This window comes from Dermacentor variabilis, chromosome 3, assembly GCF_050947875.1.
Source record: "Dermacentor variabilis isolate Ectoservices chromosome 3, ASM5094787v1, whole genome shotgun sequence".
Taxonomy (NCBI): Eukaryota; Metazoa; Arthropoda; class Arachnida; order Ixodida; family Ixodidae; genus Dermacentor; species Dermacentor variabilis.
The window spans coordinates 76,582,744-76,598,490 of NC_134570.1; the positions used below are offsets into that span (position 1 = coordinate 76,582,744).

Sequence of the window (15,747 nt, forward strand, 5' to 3'; positions counted from 1 at the left end):
TCCACTACCGTATTGTGTGCCCATGCACAGGCACACATCTACAGTGGCTCGCACGTTATGCTGTGCATAAATGTATGTTCAGCTCTCGGCTATCATTGCATTTTGCATCGAAAGTTCACATTAAAATCATATTTTTTGTCACCAAAATTCCTCCTTGCATTACATCCATGCACACACGGTGCACTTCTCTTTTAAGTACATGGCTAAACCACATAGTACATGTTATCCTGGTCATTTATCATTTAAAGGGGCTGTGAAACTATTTTTTAACTAATCATAGAATGACATCACTATTAAATTGCTTCGCCTACAATTATTCTGCCACAAACATTTTCCCCATTCAAGTACAACTGAAGTTAGATGTAATTATAAGACCAATAAGGGAAGTCTTCACTTCCACTAGTGCTCTGGAAGCCACACAGGGGAGACAGCAAGAGGGCACAAAAGATCAATGTCCCGCTTGCCTCACCCAAAGTTATCTACAATATTTGTTTTATCTCGGAGGCAAAAGGCAGCAGAAGCAGGAATGCAGAACTGTCATATGTAGCGCAAAGATGAAATGGTTTTATAGCGCAGCTTTTAGGTGGCCGGTCTTATGTTGAGCGTCGGTGAGCCTCGTCAGTGTAACCGAGTAAACATGGAGCACAGCGGGGAATGAAAGAAGGCAATAGTAAGGAGGAAAGCAGAGGAGGAGGAGGCTACAGTGAAAGCCTGTGGTGGAAAGCGAAGGAGGACTGTACGGCAAAAGGGTAAGGAGAAAAGCAGAAGACTGCGATAGCAAATAGAGTGCGAGGAGGAAACTAGATGAAGCCACCTTGAAGCACCACCAGGTGACCTCCATGTCCACGCATTCACTGCACCAGCTGTCCAGGGCAAAGAAGAAGGAGAAAGCTCGCCTTCAGGCACAGCGTTTCCCAGTAAAGATTACAGTTGAACAAGCTGCAGTTGCCGGGAAACAGCAACTCTGTGGCCGGTCTATGTACAGTGCCGCACGTCGTGGCTCTGCCATTCGGTGCGGTGATTGGTGCTGTGCCTCAATATATCGCGATATGAAACACATATAGAGCTGCACTCAAATTTCGCATTCGCGTGTTGTCGGTGAACTTTTTCCATTGCTTTCAGATCGCACATACATATATATTGTTCATTTATTTAACTCAAATGAACAATGATTGTATCAAAAGTCGGCCATTAGCTGTTGTGGGCCCAGCTGCTTGCGATGACTCTGCATGACCACATTGTGGAAGCTAGATCAAGAGATTTTTCAATGCTTTTAACAAGAGATTGTAAATTCCTTGCAGCATGCAGTACAATATTATTTAGCACAAATGCTCACAGGCACCTCATTCACAGATTGGCAACATTTTCTTGCCACATTGAACAAGTGTTTCGGGTCCCTTTAACTCCTTAATTGCCGATGACGAGATGAGCATCACAATTAGCATCCTCTGGTCCTGATGACGAGTTAATTCGTTGTGAATTTTTGGCAATTTGTGCAATTGCCAAAAAAAATTAGCAAACATTTTTTAAATAAAAATAGCACACAATATGCAGGTCTTGAAAAAATTCTGCACTTCTAAATATCTTTTTCTGACTTTATTGCCAGTGAAGGGTTTAGAATGTAGTTTCAAGATTCTATTCAAAAGCAGACGAATGCACAACAATGTTTATCTTCAGAAACAACCTCAAAAAAATTCACCGGCGATTATGATACTTCCTAATGCGAAAGTTAAGCACAGATCTATATGTTTTGTTTTTTCGATGTATTGGCTGGAGTGGACAATATGACTCTTGTGGCATGTTGCAAACGGAGCGCCAGCCAAAGGAGTGCAAACGAAACGTCAGCCACGCCCGGTGGCTGACGATTCAGCGTGGCCAATCACAGGAGGCAAAAGTGAATGCATGTTTCAAGCAACAATCTCTGATCGCACCCCTGGAGATCACGAGAGGCAGCACATGGGTGACACGTGAGCATGATTCACAGCAGCCACCGCAGACAGACCTCCCAAATTATGCACACTATTCTGGTGCCACCTCATGGCGATCGTCGCCACACTACACTTTTCTCATGCTTTCGCCATACCCTCCTCCTTGGCTTTCCACCTCATGGTTCCGCTGCATCCTCCTCCTCAGCTTTCCTCCTCGCATCTTTCATCCCACACTATGCTGAGCGTTCGCTCTTTCATTCTTCCCCATGTTCGATCCCTCGGTTAGGCCGACGCTCACCGCAGGAATTTCCGCCTAAGTTGCACTTAAAACTTATCCATCAGTGCTGTTCTTGTTTGCTGTGAAAGCTCAAGTCACTAAAGTTTGTCACAATTGTTCTAATCCCAGTCACTAGATCTGGCATGAATGTCCCTCAATTCATTTGATGGTTCCAGAATTATTGCCAGTCTGTTGTACAAGTGAACTATTAAAGAAAGTCAGACACCAGAGTGTAATTCAAGGTTTATTCATTAAATAAGTGCCCATCAGACGGTGTGTGACAAAAATAGTCTGACACAAGCACACAAGGAGGACAACCTGAGATCCCACAAAACGGGAGGGAAGTGGTGGGGGTGGGCCACTGGCATATCTCTAATAGGCAAAGTACAAGTGGGGCATCGCAAAAGTGACTGATCACTATTGTATATCACACGTCACTCAAGTAAGCTACTGTACACATTCCCATGACAGGACACTTTCAAGCGCTCAAAAACTTCACCGCAACATGGGATGCAAGTCAGTTGCAAGAGTGGCATACAACTAGGCCTGAAACAAAATTTTTACGTATGTCGACAAATGAACAAAAAACAACACGAAGTCATTGCTAATGGTGTCTTATTTTCAATCAATCCAAATGTAACCTGACCAGTAAAGTATGTTTGTTCACAAAAAAAAAAAAAAATGCTGCCGTATGAACAATGCTAATCTTTTCAAGCTGAAATGTGTGACCTGGACAACTCAGGTAAGAGAAACATTGTTAGTGCAATAACTGGAGTCAAAATTGGAAAAGATCTAAAAACCCAACTTAAGCAGAAGACTACTTATCAAAGTGCAATCAATCATTTACAGGATTTGCACTTCACAATGCAGACAATGGGCATAGCGTTGGCGCAACAAACGAAATATATCGAGCTTCTTCACACACAATACGACACGACACTGGTCAGCAATGTTTTCTCACAACGCTTGTCCCAGTGTTTACAAAAAGAAACTTCTGGTGCTTCACTGTGACCTGCCAAAGATAAAACGGGTCGAAGTAATTTTTCAACGACAAGAATTACAAATTCGGCTAACCATTACTGAAAAAACAATACCAACTGAATGCTATGGCCGACATTTATACTATCATCATCATCACGCATAAAGAATTGGAGCAATGATCTGGTAACACAAAACTTACTGCTAAATTACAAACCTGCCTGCTTTTAGTAGGACAAGATTTCGAGCTGACAATGAAGGCTTCCAGAGCTGCACAGGTCTGGCAGAGTCGGGCCATTCCAAATATTTAAGCATATTAGAAGCCATGGTGGAATCGACAACATGTACCAATAAAAAAACAAGTTTCTCTTCATCTATGTTTCAGCTTCCGTTTCTTGAATCACTTCCACAAAGATCACCAAATGGTCAGTGGCACCAACCTCACTTTCCAATCTTTCATTTTAGAGTAGATGACACACGGAAACACACTGCAGTACAGATTATAATACAGGCAGCATCTATTACACAAAAATGATAACGCAAACACACAGAAAAGCTAGTCGTACACACATTCCTGAAAGAAACAAACGCTCGCCAACTGTTTTCTGCAAATGCACAGAGGAGGTACGCTGAACACGCTAATCTCAACTTACTGACATGCATGGAATGAACACTGCATATGTGGTACATTTAACATAGTATGTGTCCTTGCTTAAACACTGACCATCTATGGACCGAGTTGTAAGTACAGTGTGCCAGAAAGAAGAAAGAAAAAACAAAGTATGACCCACAAGATATCATACACTCCTGCAGGTGTTGCTACACTAGCAATGCTCCAGGATTAAACTGCCACGCGTAAGTACCTCAAGGTGGCACGCTGTGAAAAACTGCATAAAAGTGCAATGCACACATTACGGCTAATAAGCTATGAAGGACTACTTAGTTGCATGGCACACCTTGTACCTTGGCATGCCTGCCTGCACACGAAAGCTAAGTAGAGAGATATGTGCAGGAGCTTCCCAGGGGCTCTTCTCAGCCTAATGCTGCTGCCGTGTTGTAAAAATATGTAGGCACGGCCTTTCTTGACTTTTTCTAACGGTTTAAGACTATTAGTAAGGCTCCAATTGCAGCTAGGGCTAGTGTTGTACAGACACTGTGCTATAGTAGACATGGAGAGCAATCCACCTTCTGACTTGTCCAAGGAGGCAACTCTTGTAAATTCTACTGAGCAATAGACAGGACTGTGCTCTCATTGTCTCTTACATGATATGGTCATCGCTCCAAAACTAGGAAGTCGCACAAGCTCCATCACCGATGTGACTAATCTTACAGGCATGCATAGGTTGGAGCACTGCTCGTATACTCGTATGCTTTGTACTGGGCCTATGCAGTATCACTAGCCTTATCTACTTATGAAATCTCAAATAGCGTAGTACATCTGGGAACAGAGCAAGAAAAGGTGCTGAAGTGAAAGCAGTAGTTTCTCGGAAATGCGTCTTTGCAGGACTGGACTTGTGCTGCAAACCTGCCTGGATATGAGCACTAAAAGTGATGCTAAAATGAATGGTCATCGATCTAGATGCCTCATCGCTTAATGAGTGGCAAGGCAGATCGCTATGACATGCAGAGACATGTGTCAAACTCGTAAACGCAGGGCTCCATGTTCCTGCTCCCTAGATATTTCGTTGAAGCTTCCATTTCTCAAATGTGTCCATAAGTGCACATTCCCGAGTAGCACAGGCATGCATTAAGCCTATGTGGGGTCAGCCAGGTTCAACAGGAGCAGGGTAAGCCTGCATCTAGTTGCTGCCACAGAAATTTGGCAACAACGGTGCCTTTTGCTTCCTCTGTAGATTTTCCCTCCTTCTGTGATGGGTATGGTCGTTCCACTTCATTTCGCTTTGTTTCCTTTTCTCACGGAAGAATGACCGCATATTCGGTGTGTGCTAATCTCTCAAAGTCAGTTTAAACACAGTCTGAGTTAAGCAAAACAAGGGCAGGGATGCTTGGAAGAAAAACTTTAAGCTTATAATTGGGAAGTTATTGAATTCACTTAAACATAAAGAATAAGCCACCTGTGTTCACAACTGTATCTAGGAGCCACTCATTCATCATGAAGCAATACAGCAATACATGAAATGATTTCTGTCAGATGATACTCAGCAATGATAAATCCTGCATGACACAAGTGATCAGATGTTTTGGGTGTGAACAACAGCCACTCAAGCATAACATACATGCAGAAAAAAGAAAATACAAGCAAGTGTTCCTTCAGTTTTGGATAACACAGTTGAATCCCCTGGCCATCTTATGAGTAGCTCTAATTTTCTGGATATGTTACAATGCCTTAGACAGCCACCAAAAAAGATATTTCATGCATAAGTAACCAGGATGCAATCACTCTTGGATATGATGCTTTTTTCTTTCTTGAAACTAAGTATTTTGCCTTGAAATAATGCAATAAAATGGACACAAGTACCACAACGTTAACAAAGTTACTTTACATGTCACACTCAAACGAGTAACACTGCTATCACAAGCACAAGTGCATCGAAATTGGCAGTCTACACGAACAACGCAATCATACTGGGATATGCATGTTTGTTCTGGTAGAAATGAATTTTCTTAAATTAACGTGCTAGAGAAGGAAAGAAAGTTTCGACAAAAGCTCTGTAGTAGATCACCTTCAAAGAAAACAATTCAGGAAATATGTGAAGGATAAACAGTAGAGAGATATTTTCAGTCTTCCTTGATCGAAAACACGAAACAGACACAAGAAAATAAAAAAATTTCCCCTAGAGATTCTTGAGTAAAGCTTGTTCTCGACCAATCACGACAAGTCTACTTGGGAGGGACTCTACATAAATTGAAAACTTATGACCAGTGGGAGTACTATTATATAAGCACATATTTTCAACACTCCTTACTTTTTCTCAACATCTGCCACAGGAAAAAAAGAAAAAAGAAAAGGCACTGTGAGAGAGTAGCACACTGATTATGCTGCGATGTCTCTGCATACTGTCAGCAGCTAGGGCAAATTTTCAGAGACAGCACCGTAGTCATAGGCTATGCATGCTTCACAATATGCTGAGAACAGCTGTTGCACTCTCAACCACTGATGATGAGGAGATGGGTAAGTTGAGGAGTTTTCACAGGTTTCTATAGGTAGCTTCAGAAACAGCGAACCCAAACTTGCTCTACATCACTGATCCTGCATTAAAACAACAACAAAAGAATCGAGCAGAGTTCAAATTCACCACATGTGGAGTAATGGTTATAAGATTCCTCGAGCACGCTAGGCCCATCTGCCTACCCACTGTTCCTAAATCTCTAATGTGACTGCAGTGAAATTTGTTTTCAAGAAGTTATGTTCCAGGCAACAAACAGGAAACGAGCAAAAGGCTTGAAATCCATGACAGGGCAATTCGCATGGAACATCCACAAGGCTGATGCAGCTTCAGCAATGCTATGTAGACGCAAAACTGCACACAAGGATGAAGTATGCCCTAAAAAACACTACTTATAAAGATTTAGACTACTATGCACTAGAGCTTGAGCAACAAGTTTTCTGTTCTATATTTTGTAAAACAAAAACGGGGGTGGGGGGAGTACTGACATCAAAATTTAGGCTTTTTCCCTTTGTGCTAAAGGAATGACAAAAAAATTTCTGCCAGTTACAAAGCTTGCTATGAAGCTCCCAAGCATAGAAAATATATTTTATTACCAAGATTTCTTTTGATCTTTTGCTTCTTCCAAATGCCCGATGCTCAATGTGAATCCTAGAGTTTTTGACAGTATGTACGTGGAAGTGGCCACAACTGTGGCATTAACTGCATGGCCTTAAATAGGACTCAAGAGGCAAATGTTAAGTCATGCCGAAGTGATTAATACACCAGGATGGTCAGAGTGCCAACTTGACTAAGAACAGTGCTTCTTAAGCGAAGAATGCCAGGCCAGATTGGTAATACCATCCGAAATGCAGAATTGGCTCTCCATGATGCTTTTTGTCCTGTTTATAGCAAACTTCTAAATGGCATTCAACCACAGATAACTATAAAAGAAGGAGACACCTAACTCACATTTAAGCTTAAACTGAAAGCGGCTAATTCAATTGGGTTTTCCTACAAAAGAGCCCCGAGACAAGAGCCCAGCCCTTCATATTGTACAGTCTGTGCTATTGGTAACGCGTGGCACCGTCGTTTTGCCTTCAAACTCAAAGCAGGTGTCAGTCAGTGTCACTTAGTAAGATCTCCGGCAAGTGAATTAGGTGTTTTGAGTTACTTTCTCAAGCAATCTGCTGTCTCAAAGAGATGGGTCTTCAATCCCAATTTCTCTCAATGAGCAAAGTCATCTCCTAGTGCAGAACAAAGGCAGAGACATTTACAGGGATATGTTCTGTCAATTTAGCATGACTTAAAATTTGCCTTCAGGGTACTAGTAAAGTAACTCAGACATTTCATTTACAACCTTCACTTAACACAAAAAAGAAGAAGAAAAAAAATTAAAACGGCAGCTTTGTGTATCCCACGGCATGCACCCTTTCTTCAGGGCCCGCATACATTGCGGCATTTGCACTCTTGAGAATGTCTCCACCTCCATATTAAAGTCATGGAAGCTGCCAATACTAATAAGTTCAACAGCATGAGAAACTGAAACTGCACCGAAAACAAATGCAATGGTTAAAGTAAACATTGCACATTTACCTAGTCCAATGTCTGCTACAATTGTAATCGATGCTTACAAATGATGGGTCAAATTATAATTAAAAAGCAGATGTCTGTACTCCCGAAGAAAGAAAAAACTTTTTTAAGTGTGTACCCACACAGCTAGAGTTGCAGCAACTGGCGTACCTAGGATTACAGTTCACATATCGCATATATGTAGCAATGTACAAAGAGAACACACTATGAAATAAATGCCAAGGTAGCACAATAAGAGAGAAGCTCTGCACCTATGGCTAAAATACTCACTACTATGCATACATTAGCAAAGTAATTGAGGAGCAAAACAACGCCTATGGCAAACACACAGATGTCATGGAAGACTTGTTGGGCATGAATAACGCTGACTAGACCAATACATAGCTTCTTCTTTTTTGCCTTAGAAGACTGATAAAAAATGCAATGTAGTATAAAAAGACATGACACTCTCGTTTGCTTACACATTCACAGCTGCCTGTTTTCGCCATCCTTGGCACAATACCACAAGAAAAATTCCCTCCAGTAGTACACACAATCTCACTACATCAATCTACATCAATCTCTGTCCTTTACACAATCTCTGGCCTTTAAAATGACAGCAGACTTTTACCAAACTCTATGCAAATGTTAAGCCAAAAAGTTCAACTGAGAAGCTATTTGCCTAGCGAAGAACTTGTACTGTTCTAATGTTCCGTATAAGGAGCCATTTTCTCAGTCATCTGGCTCCAGAGACTTTGCTGTCTGCATTTGCAGGTCAAGGTGCAGAAGCACTCACACTTTATGTTGTGTGCAGTAGTAATTATGAGTGATCAGGCGTGTGTAATGCCAAACGAACCTGCACAGCTGTTTACCCGCTCACAGACCTGCTATATCACCTTGTATTAAGCAGTACATTCGCAAAGGTTTTACAACAGCCTAAGATGGCGGTTCCTTAAAGGGGTCCTGAACCACTTTTTATCGAAGTGGAGAAAGGCATATGGAGTGAAAATAGGTTATTTCAGAAATACTTTGCTAAAAAAAACTGCTTCAGTGTGCTCAGCAGAAGTGGAGTTATTGGCAATCAAGCACGGCCTCCGCTGACCTCCTGTTCCTTTTTCAATGTCGTATACTACGAAGGCTATGACGGAGCGGGGCGTGCCCACAACACTCCACCTTCTAAATGTCACTGTGGCGTGTAGTTCAAGTTTCATTTTGGACGTTAACGTAGACGCCACGACTTCCCGATTTTGGTGCCTATGACACACGAACCGTAAGCCAAACGCGGTTGTCCTCAGCGAGCCGCAGTGCGCTTAGCCAGTGGACTTGTGGTGGCACCCCGTGGCAGCCGCAGTATCCACACTGCCTCGCCGACCATAGCTACCAATAGCAGCCACGTATGGGAATCCATTTTATTATGAAATAAAGCATCCAGAAAAGAGTGAAGAGCAGGCTTTTGTTTGAAAAGAGAGCGTTTGATAGAAAGGAGACTTTGCGCTCCACTTGCGCGCTCCACACACCGCGTCTGACAGCGAAACTTGGCTGAGATGTTCACAGGAGCGTATGCTACCCGCTGACTAGGTTATTTCACCAAGCCCGAGGGGTGGTTCAGGGGCCTTTTAAACCTGCAGTATAAACTGTTTATATCTAGCAGAGAAAAGCATAGTGCCAAGAGTACTTAAGAAGCTTGACTTCAGCCTCGGCCACCAGTTTCCCAGCAATATAAACAGGGGATGTAGGAGCGCAGTCATTATAAAGCAACTGATGAAGCAACTGCGGTGAACATGATCCAAATTACAGAAGCTGCAGAGACTAATTTTGACAAAGGCCCCAGAGCTTTTTGATAAGGAGTGATGAACATAGCAATAAAATACTTCAATATTTTACAAGAGGATTTACGGCTGTACAGCTGCATAAAAGATGATAAATTTTTGAATTTGGCAACCTACAAAAAAATTCAGAAAGGAATAAAATTATGCAGTGCCTGGCTTGGCTGACTGAGTGTAGTCACTGGCTCAGTAAACAGGAAAACTGAAGAACATATCTAGGCAATGTTACAAACAAACATAAAGCATAATTAGGCTTTTGTCCACTCCACTTCAAGTGCACTCTCAAATCTAGTTTAGAAAACCTGGTGTCTTTTCTCAGCAAGGGAAGGTGGAGCTGTAACAGCATGTGTGACTAACTCCTGGCATATCACAATTTCTATATATTCTGATGGCAGACTTGTGAGTGCAAAGCAAAGTTTTGCTTTTATGGTCACTAGAATGTGATGCTTCCTCTCAAATGCTGAAAACACCAACAAAAGTGATTTGGTGTGGGTTGCCTGAGAATGACATGCTTTCTGCATTTCCCACTTACATCAGGAAAAAAAAAGGAAAAGAAAAGAAAGAAAAGATGCTTTAGGACTGAGAATGGTCTCTTAGGCCAAAATGAAAAACATAAGAAGCAGCAGTCCAGTACTCATCGCCATATTTAATGTGCAGGCAGTCAAAACATCAGTCTACCACAAGAAACTGCGATAAGCATCTAAAACAGACCACTAAGGCAACCACAATATTAGTGCACTCCTATGCAGACAGCTGCTAACGTTTCAGCAAAATTTAAAATAGAAGACAATCATTACACTGGCGGAATATTTATCTCAAATGTGCACCATACTAGCGTGCATGTAGTTGACCTTGCTGCTCCTCCTCAAACATACAATGCAAGGCTGGCACATTATATCGACAGCTGGCTGAGTGACTCATTAAATATCCATGCTCAACTCACAATACCTAGTGTATTTAACCAGTTATAGCTGGCTGATGTCCAGCGAGCTCAACACACTGAGCATGCCCTGTTACTTTTGCATGCACAACTGCCTGGAGATACAGTGCCTTTGTTAGTAAACCACCTCCCATCATGACAGGATAATGGGTGTAGTTAGGATTTACATTCACTGCCTTTAACACAGATGCAATTTACGCTCCGCAGTGTCACTGACCTGTCAGTTAAAACAACTCTTGAATGTGAAATGTGCAACTTTGATTTGCTGTTTTAGATGTGTGCCCTTAAATCAATGTAACCAATTAACCAATCAACTACCTGTTAACAGGCAGTAATTAATTGAGGAAGTACTAAATGCTTAGCTTAAAGTACGAGCTCATTAAGTGACAAGCCAACTTCGTTATGACCACCCCTGAATTATCCGTGACAACTCGCCACGAATTCTATAGAACAAATGGAAGAGTGCATTCAAGTGACAACCAAAGACTTTACAGCAGAATGAAAATGATTAGTTAATTATCATGAGCAATTAATGCATTCTGTGCACAGGGATGGTATTTTGTAAGAGTCCACCTAGTGGACATGTTTATTTCGTCTGCTGCTGAAGTGCTGATTGGCTGTGGCACCTGGCTGCTGCGTATGCGCAGCCCAGCCCAGCCAATCAGAACTTCAACAGCAGACAAAATGGACATGTCCATTAGGTGGACTCTTGCAGAATACTTCCCTTGGTCACTATCAATGAGCAATGGGCAAAACACATTTCAATGTGAAGCAAACGCAATGATGGCTCCAACAAGCATTACAAGAAAATTGGCAATAGACTGATCTTGCCATTCTCTGGCTTAAGTTCACCTGCCTTGTCAAGCACTAGGTTGTCAATTGGTCCTCATTACTCTCCAGATGTACTTAGGCCCAGAGAGACCCTTCAGCTGAATGCCGATGCTATCAATGCTGGTGTTATTGCCTACAGTGTTATGTAGGGGAGAGCATAATATTACGGGGGCAGACACGGGCAGAATGCTTCTTCTAATCTCTTTGTAACGAATGAAAGTGATAGCCATAGTTGACTGACTGAAGGCTTGCCAAAACATTTGTCAAGTAACAGATGCGAGGGAACCTCCTCAACCTACGCCACAATGTACAACCTCCTCTTCTCCTCCCAAGCTTTCTATTTTTTTATCTGATAGCCCTCCATTGCAGGGAACAAAGAAGTTGGTACATAGTAAATAGTAAACAAAGCTAGAGGCTTCCAATTATACCACTAGCTGCCGTGCAGTTCACCAAGGACTGCGACCACCAGCACCTTAAAATGGCAGCGGCAGCGGCGTTGCGGCAGAAACTCACTACAAGATCGGTCTATTAGAGATAAGCAAAACATTCACACATTTATGTGCCCATTCCTTATTGCAAGCAAATGAGCCGAGCTCAACTTTCACACACATGACAATGACAGACAATGAATTCGGTAACTTCAGACCGGCTACTATTTACACAATACAATGAAGTCAGATCTTTCTCTCTCTCTCGTTACACCCGAAATTGTACACCCACTAAGTGACAACATTGCTCTAACTAAAATTAACACAAAGAGTGCACTGCTTCTCACCAAGTCACGTGAACTTCTCCACTGTAATCGTGACCTAAGTCTCTGACACTGAACCTTTCACAGCTCTGCAGAGAAAGTGCTACCACAGAACAGAGTCACTAAACAAAAGAATTAGTGCATCATGTACATTCCCTGGTGCACGCCAACTGGAGCACTACCAGAGAGCCACGGTCACAGGAGACCACTTGTTTTGGAGCCGTTGAAATGCTGCCCGAGGCTATGCAGTTTTAGTCACATCTGTGCCCATTAGTCACGTCGGCACGACACAAGCTACCTCAGGTGCGCAAAAAGACCCCGGGCTATTTACAAAAGACAATGGGATGCAGCCAGTTCTTGCGCAACACGAGTGCCCTCAACGGCGATGACGCCGGAGGAGGTAGTGAACACACAAAGTCCGCTGGCAAGAGGTTTGTCACTACTACAAAACTCACGGAACACGAAGGTGATAATCTACAGCTGCAATTTCAAATGTACCGCTTAAAAAAAAATAATAATAACAACAACAAAAAGAAAAAGAAAACGAGTGTGTGCACTCAAAAGTTCACAACAGTGCAGGCAGTGGGTCTGCTGTCAGGTGCTCTTGTTGATACGCCACTTGTGATTTCGCTGATGCTTTCCAACGTACACAACAATAGACGACCATCATCTGGGAAGGAGAGAAAGAAACAAAGGATAAAGAGGGCATCTTACGTTGACTAAAAAAAAAAAAGAAGGAAGAACTGATAGAACATTTTCCTTTTCAACTCAACCTGCTGTGGTTGCTTAGTGGCTATGGCATCGGGCTGCTAAGTGCAAGGTCGTGGGATCGGACCCCGACCGCGGCGGCCGCACTTCGATGGGGGCGAAAAGCAAAAACACCCTGTACTTAGATTTAGGAGCACGTTAAAGAACCCCATGTAGCCCAAATTTCCAGAGTCCTCCACTATGGTGTGCCTCATAATCAGATTGTGGTTTTGGCACGTAAAACCCCATAATTATTTTTTTCGACTCAGTGTGCTTAAGATAACAATGCCAAATTAAATGTGCATGCATCTGCCTTCTTAAGTAATGCACTCTCGTAAGACGGCCATTATCTCTGAACAAAATGAAGAAAAAAGAACGACACATGACATTTTTACTTCTCTCCTGTTTAAGCCAGTGTACTAGTGTGCACTATATAACCAACAACAGTATTCACAAAAAAGGTTACAAATATAGTAATGAGCAGTGCCTTGCACGACACATTTAGAATAGTAGTGTAAATACATTAAGGCATGATTCTGCTTTTCCTTTTTCAATGCACTGTTTGACCACCTGCACACAGCACTTCTGTGTTCATTTTGGCGCATAATTAAAGAGCACTGGGTGCTCTTAATCCTCCTACAGTCATTTATGCATTATCTGTGGAAGGAGCAGAATGCGGACAAACACGTGGCTCGCAGCCCTGCAAGAACTGGCTCTCCAGCCTACACCATTTCACCCTGACAACGGAAGCAGCCGATCGGCGATATGGCCAGAAGTTGACAACACAGTGTCAGCTGCCACTTCTGGACACACGGAGCATTTGTATGGTCATTCGTTCCAATTATTCTGCAGTTGTACTGTCCTCCTCATGGCCACTACTGCACCTCAATGCCAAATTTTGAGGCCAACTGCAGAAGCATCAATGTGGACTTTACAAAAGCTTTCCGTCTGTGCTCAATGATGGGGGAAAAGACCAGGGTGACGATATGAATTTGGGTCAAAGAAAAAGCAGGCAACTCTCTAAAAACAAGATGAAAATAAGGATAATTTCACTTAAAGGAATGCACTTAAATATGCAGATCGTTGGAACATACACATTTGAGAAGATGGCTTAAAACAAGAAAAACTTTTTCTTTTTTGAAAAGCAATTGTTATCACTGATTGCAATGCTATGCTGTGCTAAGGTATGATGATAGTTTCACTAGAGTTGTGTATAAGGAGGGGTGAGCAAATACCGAATAGTGAATTTCGAATCAAACATCAGAAAACTTAACATAAGCTTTTATTCTTCCACTTTCTATTAAAGTGGAGGAAGGCATATGAAGTGAAAATAGGCTATTACAGAAATACTTTGCTGCAAAAAGTACTTCAATGTGTTCAGCAGAAGCGCAGTTATTGGCGATCAAACACGGCCCCTGCTGTGCTCTTGTTCCTTCTTCAATGCCTTGCACTGCGAAGGTTATGGCCCAATGGGGTGTGCCCACAACGCTCCGCTCCGCCGTCTAAGTGTCACAGTGGCACGCAGTTCAAATTTCATTTTTCATGTTAACGAAAACGCCACGACTTCCGTCTTTGGTGCCTACGATGCGCTTAACATAAGCCAAATGTGGCTGTCCTAAGTAAGCCGCAGTGCATTTAGCCAGTGAGCTCGTGGCGGCACCCCGCGGCGGTCACGGTTTACCTACACCACATAGCCAATAGCAGCTTTACGTCAGGTATCAGCCAATAGCAGCCATTTAAGGGAATGACACAATAAAGTGTCCGATGACAAAACAAAGCGTCCAGAAGAGAGTGAGGACAGGGTCTGTGTTGAAAAGTGAGTGTTTGAGAGAAAGGTGACTGTGATCTGCTTGCGAGCTCCACGCACCGTGTAGTACGACAGCAAAACTTGGCTGAGATGCTCACAGCAGCGTATGCTACCCGCAGACTATGTTATTTCACCAAGCCTGAGGGGTGGTTCAGGGCCCCTTTAACAAGGATCTTACTAGCTATCAGTAACGTAGTTACCTATGAATCAAGATGTATAGTACGCTGTACTCTTATTAAAGGGAACACAAAATTCGCATGCCAGCACTGATAACTCAGTTCATATACAAAGGTCTGGAAAATATTTTTTATCTATAAAATGTTTGTCAAATAGTACTAAATGCCTTTTTTCCCTCTGAAGCTGAAGAAATAAAGAAGTTGTCCTAAATACCAAGGGTGTTTTCAATGCAATAGTGAGCCATACTGTGCCCTTTAAGGCTCAATGACATAAATATATGGTGCCGCGAGCAAGTCCAAAAATGGTCGATGCTGTATATTTACGGTGCCGTCTCTGCATTTAAAAAGCGGGCCAATTTCCTAACTTTTTCTTTTCTGTCATGTGCTGCCACTATGTGGGAATACAGGTAATTTTTCTCGCCCGCCTCCCTCTCTCGGTTTTCGTTGCATCGTTTGTTTTAGAGCTAGCTTGGTCCCGCGTGTCTATGTACTACCACTCGCGCATTGGCATGCACGTGGGCGGGCAGTGGTTTGGATTTTGTTCAACGGGCCGTTTCGGCTTGTTGCGCTTGAAAAACTGATGGCTATCTCGTTACTAATTGCTCAAAGGGTGACCGCCTGTCTCTCGCTCGTTTAGTGCTCACAGGGGTGCGCATAGGAAGGATGCTGCCATGCATGCATTTCCATTGCTTTTCTTTGTTTAGACACTCGCAAAAACTAATTGCCTCTGGTTGGCAATAAGATGAAGATTAGCGGAAGTTTGTCACATGTTTTGCTTTTTAGACGGGCACACAACCACACAGTTTC

The 15,747-nt window shown here is 42.6% G+C and overlaps 1 protein-coding gene across 8 annotated transcripts in view; it reads right to left on the bottom strand.

Annotated features, from left to right (window-relative positions):
- Positions 1-2,430: 2,430 nt before the first annotated feature.
- The window catches only part of mib2 (E3 ubiquitin-protein ligase mind bomb 2), a 92,443-nt gene continuing 79,126 nt past the window's right edge, over positions 2,431-15,747 (bottom strand). For all 8 annotated transcript variants that reach the window (XM_075685681.1, XM_075685682.1, XM_075685679.1 and 5 more), the window contains one exon: positions 2,431-12,880. The gene's annotated coding sequence lies outside the window, so the exon portion shown is untranslated. The remainder of the gene's footprint in view (positions 12,881-15,747) is intronic.